The sequence below is a fragment of the Podarcis cretensis genome (assembly GCF_951804945.1).
Source record: "Podarcis cretensis genome assembly, chromosome: 9".
NCBI classification, from domain to species: Eukaryota; Metazoa; Chordata; class Lepidosauria; order Squamata; family Lacertidae; genus Podarcis; species Podarcis cretensis.
In genome coordinates this window covers 9077300-9095485 of record NC_137178.1, presented here as the reverse complement: position 1 = coordinate 9095485, position 18186 = coordinate 9077300, and the positions used below count along the sequence as shown (strand labels likewise).

At 45.1% G+C, this 18186-nt stretch overlaps 1 long non-coding RNA gene across 2 annotated transcripts; it reads left to right on the top strand.

Annotated features, from left to right (window-relative positions):
• The first annotated feature begins 353 nt into the window (after positions 1-353).
• On the top strand, positions 354-1481 carry LOC307223801. 2 transcript variants are annotated; one of them, XR_013842275.1, is made up of 2 exons: positions 354-452; positions 1200-1481. It is a non-coding gene; the product is annotated as an uncharacterized lncRNA (long non-coding RNA). The 2 variants fall into 2 exon arrangements; XR_013842276.1 differs by lacking the exon at positions 1200-1481 and adding an exon at positions 942-1128 and having other exon boundaries at positions 366-452.
• The last annotated feature ends 16705 nt before the right edge of the window (positions 1482-18186 follow it).

Sequence of the window (18186 nt, the reverse complement as noted above, 5' to 3'; positions counted from 1 at the left end):
AGTGGAAGCAAGTGATGTACATGGTCCCCCCCCCTTCTTCAGTTAATTCCTGCAACAACCCTGTGAGGTAGGTTAGGCTGAGAGATGCACTGATGGGCCCAAGGTCACTCAGAGGGTTTCATGTGGCCCAGTGGGAATTTGAACCCTGGTCTCTCAGGTTATAGTATGACTGAGCTGATTACAAGGATCTTCTTGTTTTGAAAGTGGGAGGGGGAAGCATCTGAGAATCCGACCATGTTGTTTTGTGAATGGCCTAGCTTGGTGTGTATAGAGACAGCCCACGGGAACCACTTCCACTCTACTCTATCTCACCTTCTCTTGTGGCAAGAGTTCCAGTGCTAAATGGAGTGTGTCACTGTTGCCATGGCAACTAATCAAAATTCATGAAAGGGCCAATTTGACTCTCTCTGGCCAGGGACATTTTATTTCATTGGAGTGTACAATGGCAAGAGGTATTTCTTTCATCTTCTTTTTCGTCTTCTTTTTTTTTAGGTGGGTGGATTAAATTATTGCACCCAACTTTCATAGTAGTAGAAAAACAACACTGGTTAACTGCTGGAATGTAGTGAGTAGATTCCAATTGCTACTGGCAGTCTCTATTTGCAGGGCTGGATGAAAATAATGAACTTGTTTATTTGTCTTAAATTCAGCTTCTAACTATGCTTAGTCCATGGTATAGGTAGGTGCATGTTATGAAAAACTGACCATTTGGTTGTTATGCTCCCATTGGTCGAGTTGCTCTGATGTCACAGAATGTTCACAAACATTCTAGATAACCATGTTGCTGAGTTTTAAATATGCAGCTCACAATGCACACCTCAAAGATAAAATAAATATTACAGACTTCATAGCTCTTCTTCAGCTCAGAATACCAAAAAAAGAAAGAAAAAGTTTTCACATAGGGGCAGCAGAATTTTTAATGTAATTTTGTTTCTTCCCAGAAGTTCAGAGACAACCTCTCCTACTTGATGAACAGAAATGGTCACTGCTTCCCCACCCACATTCCCCGCTGTACAACTCTGTATTCATTTTATTTGCAAGAGCTTGTCCTGAACTGACTTGCATCAACTGAGCGTAAAAGCTTTCTTTTAAAAAAATGTAATGCATAATATAATTTTAATCCAACAATGGATCTGGTTATCCTTATTTTGGGAGAGTTATGACTCATGTGTTTTCAGCATTGTCTGTCTTCTGGATAGGTAGTTCTTGCCCAGCCACAAGGGAGGAAAACATCAGATGTGTCTACAACAAGAGATATGCTTTCTCCAAATTTCCCCAAAGAAAAGAAAACAGGGGGAGAAAAGGAACAGATATTTCCCAGGAACAGGACTTGTCCCTGCTAAACCAAGACAGGGAGTACATGAAGTGGACTGTGCTGTTATAGTCAGTAGATCTTCACAAACATGACTCACTAACACCTAAATGGAGAACACCATGCGTACAGGCTTAATAAATGCATGGATTTGGGGGGAATGAGACAATGTTATTCAGATGAGGTGGTTCCAACAAGGTGAAAAGGGTTAGTGTTTGTCATGAACTCCAACTGCATTTAAAACACTGAGTCTGAGGTTGAAGAGTTGCTGGCTAAGGAGCCAGACCTGATGCTGGTGATTGAGGAGGTGCTAAATTGGGGACCAGTGGGCAGGGGTTCCTGGACCAGACACACAGCACCAGCGTTCATGGAGCTAGAACCCTGGCAGGCAACCTCTGCTAGGCCTGAGGAGCTCAGTGACTCCCAACCCACCACACTGGACCAATGGAAAGGATTCTACTAGGCATGAGGCCAAGGGGTGAAGAAGAAGTATCAATCTGCAGGCCAGAAGTCTGCATAAGCAGGGGCAGAGCAAGATGGTGTGGTGGTGGCGGGTCACCCCAGGTGTCATCTCCGAGGGGGGTGACATTCGGTGTACTGCCTGCCCTCGACTCCCACCTACCCTGAGCCATTGGGGGATGGGGGGGGAGCTTCTCTGGTTTGCCGGTTCCCTTCTCCCCTTCCCTCTTCATTTTGACATCCCTGCACTCCCAGGCTGCTGTAGGAGGCATGCAGGGAGAGGAAGGAGGCAGGTGAGCAACCAAGTGGACGGTGGGAAGAAGAGAAGAAGAGAAGCTCCCTCAACTCAGGACTGAAACCCTGTAACCCCCCCCCCCCCAAAAAAAAAAGCTCAACAACTTTGGTCAATCCTTCCCTAAAAAATGCTCAACAACTCCTGGCAATGACAATGGTAGATCACAGGCAGTCTTTTTATACTGTGAGTAGATCACAGTCTCTTGGGAGTCCAACTAGATTTCAATGTGTGTGTGGGGGGGTGTGACCATAAATCTTCCGCACCGGGTACCACCTGACCTTGCTACACCACTGTGCATAAGAAGTAATGTGCCAGAGAGAACATGGCATAGCAGAACATCCCTGCTCCTCCTTGCTTTCTTTGCTGTGCTGTGTTTATTAAAAATATGATAGTGCTCTTAAGTGTAAAGAAGGGGTGGGCAATCTCAAGTTTGGGGGCCAGATGCGGTCCTCTGGGTCTCCCTATCTGGCCCTTAGAATTCTCCCCAGGTCACCCCTATCAGTGGTTCTGCTCTGTGTGATTTGCAAGTGCTTTTGCCTGGCTGAAATGTGTCCTTGAACTATGATAGCTTGCATGGACAGATGATGGAGCAACGTGCAGTGTTTGTGGCTGTGTGTTTGTGCGGCTGGAATAGAGTTCACTGCACAAAGATAAGGGCCACATCCAGTGCTCTGCCCACTTTTGCCTCCCCACCCATCATTGGCATGTGGCCCCCAGAGGATTTGCTTTTGATGCAATATGGCCCTTGGGACTGGAAAAGACTCCTCACCCTCTGTCTAAACAATGTTTCTAAATTGTGAGAGAAATATGACTTGCTAATACTTGTCCTCCCTCCATTCTGCCCCATCTCCAGGGAAGTGTTTTCTGCTCAGTAGCCAAGCACAGAAAGAAATTGCCTGCGCAAAAAACCTGATTTATTAAGAATTAAAACACTAGGACTACATAAAACTATGCAGATGCTGTGCAGCTTGGAGGAAAAAAAGAAGCAGCAGCAAAGAACTATTTCCTCCCTGTCCCCAAATCTCTAATGAAAGGAATGCTAGAGGCTTTTTTGTAGATTTGACATTTAATGAACCTTTGTTTAAAAAATCAGAGGTTGTTAGCAAAATATACAGAATCCCTTCTGTAGTGTGTTGCTATGCTGTGAAGTTCTTTTCATAACCACTGGTGGAATGCTTATTACTCCCTAGAGCTTTTTTCTGATGAGAAACCGTTATAATGCAGCTCCTGGATGACTTATTAGGTCTAACATCAGAATGCCAACATGAGGAGAAGAGAAACGGTGGCATAAATTAAAGCTGGTGTCTGCCGTCACAGCTTGTGTGGGTCACTCTGGAAGCGAGGGCAGGGGGGAAATTCAGACAAGGGACGATTAGACACTTGCTTTTATTTCTCCAGGGAAAACCAAAACCTATCATTTATATTGCATCACCACTTTTCAGAGGAACATAATGACAATAATAAAGACAAGTCCTGCTTCAGGTCTCAAGATTTTATTTCATTCTAATTTTTGTGTGGCATATATATCCCAATGTTCCTCCAAGGATCTCAAGGTGGTGAGGATGCCTCTGACAATCTCCATATTTTCCTCAGAACAACAACCCTCTGAGGTAGGTTAGGCTGAGCATAAGTAACTAGTCCAAGGTCACCCAGTGAGATCCGTAGCTGAGTGGGTATTTGAATCCTGGGTGGAATCTAGACACATATCAAAAAACCAACAGCACTGTGAATATGCTTTTTTTATATACAAAAAAAGTTTTGAAAAATATATTGAATTTGCCATAGCTCGCTATTGCCATCTAGTGTCGCATTTGTATAATGCACTTTAGGTAAAGGTAAAGGGACCCCTGACCATTAGGTCCAGTTGTGGCCAACTCTGGGGTTGCGGCGCTCATCTCGCTTTATTGGCCAAGGGAGCCAGCGTGCTGCTTCCGGGTCACGTGGCCAGCATGATTAAGCCACTTCTGGTGAACCAGAGCAGCGCATGGAAACGCCGTTTACCTTCCCGCCGGAGTGGTACCTATTTATCTACTTGCACTTTGACGTGCTTTCAAACTGCTAGGTTGGCAGGAACAGGGACTGAGCAATGGGAGCTCACCCCGTTGTGGGGATTTGAACCACCAACCTTCTGATCGGCAAGTCCTAGGCTCTGTGGTTTAACCCACAGCGCCCCCCGCGTCCCATAATTCACTTTACAACCCACTTAAAATGCTTTATTTGCAGCTTTATAGCTGAGTCCCTGGTCTGCCAGGTCCTAGTCCGGCACTCTAATCACTACACTACATTGTATAGGATGAATGGGACATAATTCATTGCTATGTGAGCAAGTTTCTGTAACTAACACCCCAGCAGGTGTGCCAACTCTAGGGGGTTGAGCTGCCTTCATCACATTTGTGCTCTGTGCTCTGGGAACCCTCATTTTTGAGGTTGACTTTCCGCCTCTGCACCCCAGGGATGCAGAAAGGACGAAAAATGTCACATTGCTGGAAAGGGAAGGGGATTTCCTTGCATAGGAGGGACTAGGGTGTCCCTGCAAGAGTGGGGAGGGGAGGGTGGTGCCCTTAGTTTAAGAAAAGGTATCATCATGCCCTTAGACAAACCTGTACCCTTGGAATACTCTGTGCACTGTTTTGCTTTGCCTCACCTCAAAGCAGGCAGTGAAAGGAACCTTTCTGAAAAGATTCAGGAAAAGGGCAACCAAGATGATCAATGAGTTGGAGCAACTCCCCTATGAGGAAAGGTTACAATATCTGTGGCTTTTTAGTTTGGAGAAAAGCCGAGTGAGAGGGGACAGGATGGAGGTGTATAGTATTATGCATGCTGTGAAGAAAGAAAATAGATTTTTTTCCCCAACCTCTCATTATAGTAGAAATCAGGGACACACAATGAAGCTGGGAGCTGGAAGACTTGGAATGGACAAAAGAAAGTACTACTTCACATGCTGCATAAACTATGGAATTCATTTCCCCAAAGATGTAGCAATGACCACCCACTTGGATGCCTTTAAAAGAGGATCAAGCTATCTATGGCCACAGGCAACAAGGGCCATGTCTGATCTCCCCTGCCAGAGTCAATGTGCCTCTGAAAACCAGTTGTTGGGAATCACAAATGGGGAGAGTTGCACTCAGGTCCTGTTTACTAGCCCTAGGTCACCCAGCAGCTGCATGTGGAGGAGTGAGGAATTAAACCCGGTTCACCAGATTAGGAGTCCACCGCTCTTAACCATTACACCACGCTGGTGTAGGCCAAAAACATCTGGAAGTTGAGGAAGCCTGGTGTAGGGAATGCAAGCGAGGGGATAAATCTCCATTGCCTTAGCAACTTTAAATAAAGTCACCCTAGAGAATAAATGAATGGCCACATTAATGGCACTTGCCTCTTCTGGTTCTGTGGAGCTGGGAGAGGCAGCTGCAACTGGATGGTTGCTGTTATTTTTCAAGTTTTTGGTCTGCATGGAAAGCACTCCATCACCAAAAGAGTAGGTGAGTGGAGACAAACCAACCTGGTTGGTTGATTGCGGAGCATCTGATCCTATCTGTTGCTGGACAAGAGAAGGAGGAAGAGTGTTGGACTAGTCTTGTTCATGTGCTTCCCTTTTGAAGAACTGTTGGGACACTGTTACAGGAATTTTTATAATGAGGAGGAGAAAGAGAGAAATAGAGCTGTTTTTATATTGTGGGTGAAACTCCTCAGAGGGACTTAAGAGTGACAGTTTTGCGAGATTAATGATGGAAAGAGCGATGTTATCTATGAAGGTGATGATATATGGAAACCATCTCGATTTGAGGATTGGAAGAACGGAAAAATTCACACAGGATTATTATTGGTGTTTATCGGCTTAAGGAGACTATCAGAAGAGATCATAAAGAAAAAATAGAAAATATATGAACAAGATGTGATGTGGAAACAGCAAGATAAGGCTGGATAGAATTAGGAACTCTGTTTGGACTGATTTGGATTGATTTGGACATTAACGCAGTAGCAAGAAGATGATCAGAATCCCCCTTTGGATTTTGAAATATGGGTCCCCCCAACAACAAAAAATTAAAATTTGGCTTTGTAATTCGGAATTTATGTGATGTGATTTAATTTGATTTGATTGGCTGGTTAATAAAAATTTATTTTTTTAAAAAAGGAATTTTTATAATGATGGGCGGGGGTTGCCCCTCCAGCACGCAGTGTGCAACCCCCCCCCCTTTGTTCATACACACAATGTCTTCTCAAAGCACCACATAACACACTGACACCACACAATTTCCAACGTTGTTCTGTTCGGGAAGGAAATGGCTACCAAGGGAGGAGCTTGGGACATGAGTGAGGGCAGCCATAACCCCTAAAGCGTGAGCTCAGGTACTCAGCAGCCTCTCTGCCTTAGTGATAATCTCTGGCATCCTGATACCCGAGTGCCAGACAGGGACAATAGAAATCCAGAGACAATAGAAAACCCAGCTCAAGACAAAATGGTGCAATGAACTTGGCTGGGAAACAGGGACATGTAAATATCTCTTTTGCATCACTTGATGGGTGTATGGTGGAGGACAAGGGAAGGGGGGGGGGCAAGCCCTGATGCTCAGGTTTCTGTCGCCAGACCCTCCTAACGTGTGATGTATTTGTGATGTGTCCATCATGTAATTTTAGGGGTGTTGTGGGTATCTTTGTAAAACTGACAAAAGTGGGAGCCATCCTTTGTCCTGGGCTTCTTCTTGCTTCTTCCATGTGGTGGGTGGAATTCCTGTTGCAACAGTTGTTTGAATGAAGACCAGGCCTACTGGCTGCTGTTTTGCTCCAATATTCCTGGCTGGTGTTTTCGTTTGGTGATCCAAGTGAGCCCAAGGATTTTCCTATAACAGACATACAAGTGGCCTCTTTTCAAGATGCTGGGATGCTATCTTATTTCCACAGCCTTCTGCACTTATCAACTCTAAGGGGAAGGCCAAGATCATTAATGATCCCTTTCGGCTGGGACAGAAAACAGATTGTCTAAAAGGGACAATGGACTCAAATGTCAAAGTTCAAGGTTGCTGCTATTGGAGGAAAATGAGTATCTGAAATAACTGATCTGAAGGGAGGGCGGGAGGGAGGGAGGGAGGGACGGAGAGAGCGAGAGGGGGGGAGAGATTCATTTTTGGTGAGTTCCTATCAGTAGTTGGACCTTGGTCTATGTCTATACTCTCGGCTTTAGCAGATACAACCCAGGAGCAAATGGGACTTCAGGTACCGGAACTCCTCCCATTACATGCTCAAAGGGGTCATGTGGAGTAGCCTCCGCCCCCTCCCCCAATGCATGAGAAGGGAAACTGTAAGCCTTGCCCTGACTTGGAATAAATTTATTTCCCAGTTTCCCTAAGAGAATATATTTTTGTATGTTATTTTCCCTACTATATGCATTTTTATGCACACTTTACCCTAGTATATGCATTTCCCCCCAATTACATGGCTGGAGAACTGCACTGCAAAATTTAGAGAAGTATGCGTTTTAAAGGATGGCTGTGTTTTGGTTCACATTTTGTTTCAGAAAGTGCTTATTAGATAAGTTTGCCTTTAAATGTGAACTTAGCAATGTCTTCCCCATCCCCACTGTGAGAATAAATGGGTCAGGGGGAAAGACCATGAATGCTTCCTTGAGCTCCTTCGAGGAAGAGTAGGTAAGGTAAAGGTAAAGGTACCCCTGCCCGTACGGGCCAGTCTTGACAGACTCTGGGGTTGTGCGCCCATCTCACTTAAGAGGCCAGGGGCCAGCGCTGTCCGGAGACACTTCTGGGTCACGTGGCCAGCGTGACATCACTGCTCTGGCCAGAGCCAGAGCCGCACACGGAAACGCCGTTTACCTTCCCGCTGGTAAGCGGTCCCTATTTATCTACTTGCACCCAGAGGTGCTTTCGAACTGCTAGGTTGGCAGGCGCTGGGACCGAGCAGCGGGAGCGCACCCCGCCGCAGGGATTCGAACTGCCGACCTTTCAATCGGCAAGCCCTAGGCGCTGAGGCTTTAACCCACAGCGCCACCTGCGTCCCTATACGAGGAAGAGTAGGATGCACCATTAAAAGTTTGAAATAATAAGTTGAGTAAATACATAAACTTTTCTTTTTCTTTTTGCAAGACAACAAAGAAACTGCCCAACCCTTTGCAAAACCAGTAGCTAGTTTCGGCTCAGCATTGTAATTTTCCAACGCATTGGTTCACTACATTCTGTGCTTCTCTTCGGAAAGAGCTTTGTCTATGCCAATTAAGTCTTCAGTATGTGAAAAAGCTCTTGAGATACAAAGAGAGATGACTTGGTGTCCTCCCCTATTTATCTGCACGCCACTCTCAGTCGTGGTGCACAGTCAAGTATCAACAACAGAGCAGAATACAGTGGTAAATAATTGATATTTAAATTATTGGCTGCTAAATAATTTAAATCAACGGCATGTCGCTGTCTCTTAAAATATTTCCAGCGGCATGAAAACAAAGCAAGGAATGAAAACTGGAGCCTTCCAGCTGGATTGGAAAACTTGCACATCATCAAGGAGAGCTAAATGCGAGCCTCCATGTGCAGGAGCAATATTCCTTTAAATGAATGCTAGGGGCAATCTGGGGGAGAGGTCTGCTTCTGTTTTGATGGCTACCTGCTCATATACAGACCTATAAGATCGCTCAGATCACCTGGGCCAATTTTACACAGGATGCCATTCCCTTCAAAATATCACAGGGCTGTGCATTGAAAACAGGCATTTTCTGCCATTCACTCTAGAATGCCCTTCCCTCTGCCATTTGGGAATAATCACCCCATCAGTTGCTTCAGGCATCTGATCTTCTTGCCCAGATTTTCCCTCACCCCTGAAATCACACCATTTTATTACTGAATTCCTCTTTCCACAGTGCTGCTTTGTAAGTTCCAGATCTGCTTTTCACGATGCCGTTTTTTATTTTCAGGCTGTATTTTTGTATACCGCTTGGAGATTGCTTAAATATTAAGGATTTGAGAAATGCTCTTAAATAAATGAGTGGCTTACTAGAGGTTTTCCCCGACGCTGCCCAGAGATGTCAGGGATAGAACCCACATGCAAAATAGATGCTCCACCACTGAGTTAGGGCGCTTCCAACACTAAGTTTAAAGTGGTGGCTATTAAAAACATTAGCCTCAAGATTTATTTGCCTGGCAGGCTGCTGTGCAGGTTGATAGCTCAGCAGTAGAGAAGATACATTGCATGCAGAAAGTCCCAGTTTGATCCCTGGTGTGGTAAGAACTTACCTCTACACGACTTTGTAGAGCAGCCTTTCTCAACCTGTGGGTTCCCAGATGTTGTTGAACTACAACTCCCATCACCCCTAGCTAGCAAGGCCAGAGCTCAGGGATGATGGGAGTCCAACAACATCTGGGTTCCCACAGGTTGAGAACCACTGTTGTAGAGGTTCATCACCCAGGTGAAGAACAACTGCATTTTGAATAAATCACAGAACCAAGGAAACTATTTCCAAGTCCAGCAACCAGATTAAGGGACCTAGTATTAATTGTAGCTATTGCAACAGGACAGAGCTTGCTCATTTCAATGTGCCAGTTGAGAAGATCTGCCCCGAGGCACTTCAGAACAAAAGCTTATATAGTAGTTCAAACGCAGCAAATAAGGAGTCATGAAACATCTTCATATATGCCAGGAAAAGTTACAGGTCATGAGAAGTAAAGCACACATGTTGCTGAAATTCACCAGCAGGGAGAGTGTTATTCCACTCTGGTGGAATAGACATCCAGTTGGCCACTGTGAGGACTAGATCACTCCATTAGCCTGATCCAGCAGAATTTGCCTTAGGTTCTTAAGCTGTGTTCTCTGTTTAGGTGGGATGGTGCCCAAGCCTCGTGAACCCAGTGACTGCACCACGGAATGCCCAGTTGCTGATGAGAGACTGGAAGTTATGTTCTCCTATCACTGCCCATGGAAGGGGGAGAGCTAGGAGGTAGGTCCCATCAGTTTCTCTAGCAGTTGGACCACAATCTCTGATCTTCTTATCAAAGAAACCCACTGTTCCCAGGAACACAGTTTGAAAGCCACTCCTCTACAGCAACAACTGCAAATGGTCTCACCATACACATATATTAAGTGTGATTGCTATGGTTTCAAGCACTGCAAAGGCACCCGGCCATTTGAGTTCCAGAAACATTGTAACCAAGGGCTATTTCTGCTCAATGAAAACAGAAACTCTGGAGCAGCGTTAATTGGCCCTTCATGCCCAGGCTTGGAAGGCCGAATGGGTCATTTTCATCACAGCCTATTCAATGCAGGGCCATAATCACCCCATAAATAGGCACCCTGGACCTCTCCCTGTGCCAGTATGCGTCTGGTTGAATAACACTCTTTGATTGAAGTTCTTATTTTATCCATTAAATAGGTACACTGTGCACAAGAGCTAAGCCATGTGAGCAACAGACAGCTGTGTGATTTGTCCTAAAAGTTCCTATACTGCTGATGTGAGGGCTTTCACTTAGATTTATTTCTACTTCGGCCACAACTAATGACATAAGAATGGCGAGGGGATTTGACCACAGGAGACTGATACAAAGACTGCAGGGAATGGAATAGAGGGACAAAAGAAGCTGCCTTATACCAAGTCAGACCAATGGTCCATCAGGGTTCATATTGTCCACACAGACTGGCATAGGTTTTCCAGTATTTTGAGCAGGTTTACCACCCCAGCACTACTTGAAGACACAGAGAATTGAACCTGAAACTTTCTGTATGCAAAACAGATACCTATCACCAGGGATTTTTTTTTCCAGCTGGAGCTTACTGGAGCGCAACTCTGGCACCTCTCAGGTGGGCACCGTTGCCATTCTAAGATAACAATGGAAAAGTTCATGGTGAGCTCTGGCACCTATTTTCCAGCCTAGAAAAATAGCATTGCCTACCATTGAGCTACAGCCCTTCCCAAATTTGAATGCATACAAGCAAACATTTTCAGTTTTAATAGCTCATCTCTGTTATTGCTTAAAACTGGGGCCATACCCAGGGAAGATCAGCAGTAGTGTTTAGTGGAGGAAGAAGCCAGCCAGCCAATCAACCAGTTGAGTCTTAGAGGATACTTGCATGGAGACAGAGTCCACATGCAAGATTCAGTCCAGTTCTAAGGCCAGGAATATCTCAGTTCACATAGTCAGACGGTCTGGGGTTCAAGAAAGCCGAGGGTGCAGGGTCACAAGACGCAAGGTCTGGCCAGGAACAATGAAGGCTGTTTGCAGCAACTGACTGAGGCCAGAAACCCAGCTTAAGAAAGCTGGAGCTGGCTGGTTCTCATCAGGAGCAAGAAGGCTGATCAGCAGCGGTCGGAGTCATTTCACCTTCTGCTCCTTCAGGCTGCTGCTCAGCAGGTGAAGCTGACTCCTGGCCCCTGACATTCAGATTCTCTCAGTTTCCCATTTTTCCTGTCCCAAGTTCAGTTCTCCAAATTTCCACATCAGTTTGTGGATATATACCACATTTTTCCATGTATAAGACTAGGTTTTTTTCCTTTAAAATGTGGGGGCGTCTTATACATGGAGGCCATATCCCCCCATTTTCTTAAATCGGAGTCCCCCAAAATAGGGGGTGGCGCTGCGCTATCCGCAAGCCTTCTGAGCATGGCGAGAGTTCCCGCCAGGCTCCAAAGGCTTGCGGATAGCAGCCTGAAGCCTGAAGCCCAGGGAGCGCAGTGCCAACTCCCGCTGCGCTCCCTGGGCTTCAGGCAGCTATCCGCAAGCTCTGGGAGCAGCAGTGAGGTTGCGCGCAATCTTGCCACTGCTCCTGGACCTGTTTTGGGGGCTGGGGTTGGGGGAAGCTCGGGCTTCCCCTGCCCCAGCCCCGCAGCTAAAAACGAAGCCAAGACAGCGAGCGGGATCCATCCCACTCGGTGTTTTGGCTTCTGCCAAAGCCACGCGCAGCCTCTCCCAGCTGGAGAGGTTGTGTGCGGCTAAAGAGGAAGCCAAGACAGTCAGCGGGATGGATCCCGCTGACTGTCTTGGCTTCTTTGCTCTTCGGGGCTGGGGGGGGGATAATTTTTTTCCCTTTATTCCCCCCCCCAAAAAAAACTAGGTGCGCCCTATGAAGCAAAAAATACAGTACACGGGGACATCTTATAGATGGAAAAACACAGTATGTATCCTCATGAAGGGACGCAAGTGGCATTGTGGTCTAAACCACTGAGCCTAGGGCTTGCCGATCGGAAGGTATGCGGTTTGAGTCCCCGCAACGGGGTGAGCTCCCGTTGCTCGGTCCCAGCTCCTGCCAAGCTAGCAGTTTGAAAGCACATCAAAGTGCAAGTAGATAAATAGGTACCGCTCTAGCGGGAAGGTAAATGGTATTCCCATGCGCTGCTCTGGTTTCGCCAGAAGCGGCTTAGTCATGCTGGCCACATGACTTGGAAAAACTGCCTGCAGACAAACGTTGGCTCCCTCGGCCAATAAAGCAAGATGAGCGCCACAACCCCAGAGTCATTTGCGACTGTACTTAACTGTCAGGGGTCCTTTACCTTATTTTCTTATCCTAAACTTCATCAGCAGTTTAATACAAATTTTTCCCAGTCTATACAATTTTGTATGTAATTCTGCATAATGCATGTATTTTTGCAAAGGGAACTTTCCCTACTAGAACACATTTTTAAATGTTATTTTCACAAATATACGCACACTTTACCCTGACGTATGCATTTTCGTACACAGTACTTGGCTGGAGAACTGAACTGCAAAATTCAGAGATGCACGAATTCCAAAAGATTCCAGCTTTTTGGTTCACGTGTTGTGTTAGGAAAGTGCCAATTAGGTAAATTTGTCTTTAAAGGCAGATGACTTGAACTCCTCCCCCATTCCCAGAGCTTGGACTAGATAGGTCTTTGGTTTGACCCAGCAGGTCTGTGCTTACATTCATAGCCAGAATCCTGGAAATGGGAAGACCAAATGGTAGAATAAAAAACATGATCAGGGATATGAGGCTCAAGTGAGAACTAATTATGGGGTGGGTTTATTTTGTTTGTTTGTTTTGTTTTAAGGATGCTCATTTAAAAGAGGGCCCTGATGGGAAAGAGATTAGAGAAACATGAACACATAGAAGGGGCAGTAATTCAGCTAATGATTTCTTTAGATCTCATGTTCTAGTAGCTGTCTCATTTAGCAGAATTCTGGGTAATTTACAGCCTATTTGCACATGCTCAGCAGGTATTTATTTTTTCCTCTTCTCAAATTGTCAGATCAGCCTTTTGTTCGGAGCAAAGTGTATTTTTCTGTGATTCATTAGGTCTCATTAGTCCCCATTCCCCTTCTGCGTACAGTAACTTGAGTGGAGCAGAGTGGGGGAGAGAATCACTCAGCAACACCAGGAAAAGCTCCCCAGACAGCAGTAACTTAACTACTCACAAGCTGCACAAACTTTGAGGCATTTAAACTCTTTTTTTCCAAAGAAATGTGGAGGGGAAGGGAGAGAAAGGGAGAGAAGCTTCATGACTGACCGCCTAGTTAAACTCCTAGTTTAAAATGATTCAGACTCTTATTTTTAAATGAATCATAATTATTTAGATGGAAGATGTTCTCAAGTTGGAACTAGGCTGGTGATAAATGATAATGTATCTTTGTCCCACTTTTTCCTCTGATCAAATGGTTATGGCAAGGTTTTCTACATACTTTCTGTTTTTCCTTCTGATCATTCCGCAGCAAGGTTTTGGATTCTCTCTTCGGTTTCCCTCTTTCTGCACTGCTTCCTGTAATCTTGGGCCACTGTTTTCTTCCTGTGTGCGTGTGTGTAAATCTATTGCTCTACTAGACTTCACCCCAACTCAAAGAAGCAACCAGGACTCTGACACAGAGAAGGAGCCAATTGACTCAGAAAGGGTAGTGCTACAAGCTGTGGAACTGCTGAAATGAAACCGAGAGTCTGAACCCGAGCCTGAACAGAAGTCTCACAGCTAGCATCCCCTTGTTAGAATTCCTGCTCCATGGTTGCAGTCATGGGATTTTTGTCTATCACACAACGGTGTATGTTTGACTCCACAAAGTGGGAAGTGATAGAGACAGGATGTTTGTGTTACTGTGTTCCGTGAAGTGGGACTATTGTTCTTTGTTCTTTTTTTCTCTTTGCTGTCTGATGCTAGAGAGGGAGGGAGCCATGTTGCAGTGCTCCGTATGTGTTTGTATGTAAATAAACATAGATTAGCCAAAATTGGAGTTTGCTGAGGTCTGTTACGCAAGCTGCGAAGACTCTGCGGATCCTTAAGTGTGCCGATGTCTGATGGCATCGGTCGCTGTGATGTTCGGGCAGAAGAAAGCTTTTGAAGCTCCCGAACGATCAACCAGGAGGGAGAGAACATGCCAGTCGGGCATGTGTCTCTGTCAGGGTCCTACTCGAGAGTAGGACGAGCTTCTGACACCCCTTGAGCTGGAGCCCTCTGAACTGGGGAACCCCCCCCCCAAAAAAAATACAACCACCATACTTCATTAGGTTTTCACCATTGTAAATATTCATATTCCAGTTGTGTGTACTGTGTGTACAGGTGTATATTCCACCAGAAGCTTTACTGTGAAACTGAAAATGGAATTAAGGGACGGAAGAAAAGTTAACTGGCAAGGATTATTCACTCTGAATAGGGTTGTCCCCTAACTCTTATTTCTAACTCCTAACAAAAGGAAATGATGTGAAGGGTAGAAGGGGATGGTGTCAAGGACTTGAGTGAGCAAAAAGCCAGTCAGGCCTTGTGCTGTGGTTGGAACTGAAAGGCAACTGAAGGCCTCGGTCAAAATCACTCCCTAAGTGTGTAGCTGCTGCTGGGGGGACACTATATGCAGTGCTGGATTAAATCCTGTGGAAGCCCCTAGGCAGTTGAAATCTCAGGGGTGGGAGGCTCACAAATTACCTCCTAACACGTTTTTGAAAGCTTCATATCTGGAGGCTTCTTATGTGCATGCAGTAGTGGGATAACCCTGAACTAAGAAAGCTTGATTGTAATTTACTTTTAAGATCAAATATATATTATTTGGATCTGCTGTTACAGGGTCCTTAAAAGGCATGGGGCCCATAGGCTATTTGGTAATCTGGCACTGACTATTTGAGGCCAGGGAGCTTTTCTCATCTACTGTCCACTCTAGATGGCAATTTTTATTTATTCTCCTCAGATCTTCCATTCTCCTTCAGAAACACCTCACTGGTATTGAGGCATAGCTGTCAACGTTTCCCTTTTTAAAAGGGAAATTCCCTTATTCTGAATAGGATTTCTTGCAAGAAAAGGGAAACGTTGACAGCTATGTATTGAGGGATGGGGAATACCTGCTCAGAAGTTCCTCAGGGCTTTTAAAAGAGTTGTGCCACACTTTGCAGCAAAAGCTGAGAGTTATTATCCTGGTGCGTGTGACCCATTCCATACAATGGCTGTAGCTCAGTGGGGAAGAAGAAGAGTCTGGATTTGATATCCCGCTTTATCACTACCCGAAGGAGTCTCAAAGCGGCTAACATGCTCCTTTCCCTTCCTCCCCCACAACAAACACTCTGTGAGGTGAGTGGGGCTGAGAGACTTGAGAGAGAAGTGTGACTGGCCCAAGGTCACCCAGCAGCTGCATGTGGAGGAGCGGAGACACGAACCCGGTTCCCCAGAGTACCGCTCTTAACCACTACACCACACTGGCTCCCATGGCTCAGTGGCAGAGCATCTTCTTTGCATGCAGATAGTCCTAAGTTCAATCTCCAACATGTCCAGGTAGGGCTGGGAGATACAGACATCAGAAACTCTAGGGAATGGCTGAGCTAGCTGGACCAATTACCTGACTTGGTATAATGCAGTTTCCTTTGTCCCTTGCTTAAGCTGTCAGTGGGGGTTTATTCCAATTGTCAGTGGGAACAGTGAGAGAAAAAAGGTAAGGATTCCATTGGTTCTTCTGTCCATGCGTTGGGACACAGGTGGCACTGGGGTCTTAACCACTGAGCCTCTTGGGCTTGCCGATCGGAAGGTCAGCGGTTTGAATCTGCATGACAGGGTGAGCTCTTGTTACTTTGTCCCAGTTTCTGCTAACCTAGCAGTTCAAAAGCACTTTATCTACATTTCGAGTAGATAAATAGATACTGCTGCGGTGGGATGATCAAACAGCATTTCCATGCAATCTGGCTTCCACCACAGTGCTCTGTGCACCAGAAGCAGTTTAGTCATGCTGACCACATGACCCGGAAAAAGCTGTCTGTGGACAAACACCGGCTCCCTCAGCCTGAAAGTGGAGGTAAACACCCCACCCCAGTGCTTTTTTTCTGGGGGGACACAGGGGTTCACATACCCTTTAACATTTTGTGAATATTCCCCCCCATAACATTTTATTAATTTTCCAACAAAAACATCAACAAAAACAAAAACAAAAACAAAACAGATTGATTTCCCCCTATTCCCTTCCTTGGTTCTGTTGTATATCAATGTACTACATGTCCATTATAAAGTTTTAACCGTTTGAATTACTTATTGTCCATTCATAATAAAATTACAAGCATTCTTAAAACCCTGCCAATGAAACATTTTGTGAATCTGTGTACTTTTGTGCATTTACTGTATTTATTTTCCCCAATTTGAACTATAAAATGTTGGTTTTCTTGAGTCCAAATGAGAGTACCCCAAACATTTTTAAAGGAAAAAAGCACTGCCTCACCCCATGGTCAAGTTCGACTGGACTTAACCACCCAGGGATCATTTACACTTAACTTTTTGCCTTCTGTCCATGCCACTTTTTGCCTGTTGTCCCACCTACCAGAAGGTTGTCGATGACGGAATGCATCCCTTGGGCTGAAAAGAGTTTTCCACCCCTAATCTATGAAACCAAGGGGAGTCAGCTGAAACTGATCCACCCACCTGATCCATCCGTCATTCAGGGAGACAACAGATTTGGCCAGTCCAACACTGGTCCCACCCTGAAACTCCACACCCTCCCAGATTGCCCTTGGCACCCCAAGAACAGATACAGCATTGGGTCCAAGCAGAAGGAAACAAATCCAGCTCCAATTCTCAGAGCTTAAGGGAACTCTTCAGCAGATATGGAACTCACCCGGTGTATAATCAGTGGACATTAAATGTATTGCCCGTATCAGGAGGAACTGCTACCCAACCTAGCAGCTACAGTGTGCCATTAAGCATCATTAAATTGTCCAAACACTTATTAGAATGTTAATATCTTTCTAATAATAATTACTTCTTGCGTCTGTAATTTTGAATCAGCAGCACACTGTGCTGTCCATTTCACATTGTGTAATTTTCTCCCCAAGTCATTCCTTCTGAAGGAGGAGGTGCATGCTTAAGCATCTCTCCTATGCAGAGCATATGGTGTGCCTTAATAAGGCTTAATTAAATGCTTGCTTAAATCATATTGCTGGGGAAATATTTATTCTCTTTCTTTATATCATTAAAGTGCATTGGAAACTTTATTTTAATTGCTAGGTGTTTTTTTTGGGGGGGTGGAGCTCATAAGGAGTGGGCGGGAGGCAAAGCAGCTTAATCCTTTAAATAAATATTGCAAACATCACCAACCTGCCTTGCTTAAGGGTAATTAATCAATGTTTGCAAAGCCTTTTGAAATTGAAAAACATGACGTTTTAGCCTAATTAGGAGTCATTAGTGAAATGCCCAGTGAATGGTGGGCACATGGATTGCTTTCTGTTGGCCATACTATGGAAATATGTTTATGTATAGTATTATCCAAAGTTATGCACCCATTGGAAGTTCACAAGTCTACTCTGAGTATGGCAGATGTTGAACACTGAATACCAGGGTAGAAAAGCTCGTTTGGAAACTGCCGTGGTGAAAGACAGTAATGCCTCTGAATAGCAGTTGCTGGAAATCACTGGAGAGGAGAGTGTTCTGGTGCTTAGCTCCTGCTTACCTGTTTCCCACATGTATCTGGATGGCCAATGTGAGAAAAAGGATACTGGCTGACATGGGCTATTAGCTATTATTTTCTTAAAAGGGCAGATTGATTGGCCTGTGGGACTATGGATGAGAAGTACATTGGGAAACCTCCCACTACTTTTTATAAACATACATAAACATACAGGTTTGGAAGGAGAGATGTTGAGTGTCACCAAGACCATCTTCTGTCTGGAAAGTCATAATTTTATCCTCCTAAGTGTGCAAAGAGAGAGCATAACAGCCATGATCACCAAG